Genomic DNA, 896 nt, shown 5'->3' on the forward strand with positions numbered 1-896 from the left:
ATGTATATATATTGTTGTTGTGAAGCGCCATTGAGTCAATTCTGACCCAGAGAGGAGTTTATATCAAGCTCACAAATTTATAGAGTTGTTCAAGTCCTAACCACATGGGTCAGATGAACCAAGATTGGCAGGTTAGAAGGCAGGTTGGCAGGCCAGGCAGATAACATGGAAAGCTGTTAGATTGGCAGGCAATAGAGCAGGTCACGAGCTCAAGTCCAAGAACTGAAGATCAGATGCTGAGACAGATTCAGGATACAGGCCCAGCAGAAAGTAAGCAAGCTTTGCCGAAGTGTCAAATATTTAGGAAGTAGGCCTCATCTATGAGGAAACTACCCTTCAATGGACTAGCTGCTCATAGCAGATCTCATAATAGACATTAACATCTTGGGGAATAACTACATCTCACCTACCAAACCACTGAGAATCCTGGTTAAGTCAAGTTGACACAAAGCCTTAGCTCTCTCACTTCCACTGGACATTTGAACATAATTCAGACAACTTCTTTGCCACTGCATAAAAAACATCACCCTTCTTTTATTGTATAATCACAGGTTCATCATTTTCTTTTAAATCATTAACAGAAGCACATATAATGTATAATTTCTAGCTACATTTCTTTCTTTTTTTTTTTTTTTTTTTTTAAGGTTTTTATAGTGGATTGAGTGAGTTTACAGGGCAGTTTATCAGTTTTACATTCAACAAATCATACACCTTGTTTCATTACAATGATATAATCCCTATAATGTACCATCAGTTAACAGTATTTCTCTCTATTCATTTTAGCTTTTATTAAAAAAAAACAATGAAAACACTCAGGCATATATAATAATTTACACCTCCAAAGGGCACATTCTGCAAGTCTGCCTCCTGACCACCAGCCCTTAGTCCCTGTCATC

Source organism: Chrysochloris asiatica, unplaced genomic scaffold, assembly GCF_000296735.1.
Source record: "Chrysochloris asiatica unplaced genomic scaffold, ChrAsi1.0 scaffold00162, whole genome shotgun sequence".
NCBI classification, from domain to species: Eukaryota; Metazoa; Chordata; class Mammalia; order Afrosoricida; family Chrysochloridae; genus Chrysochloris; species Chrysochloris asiatica.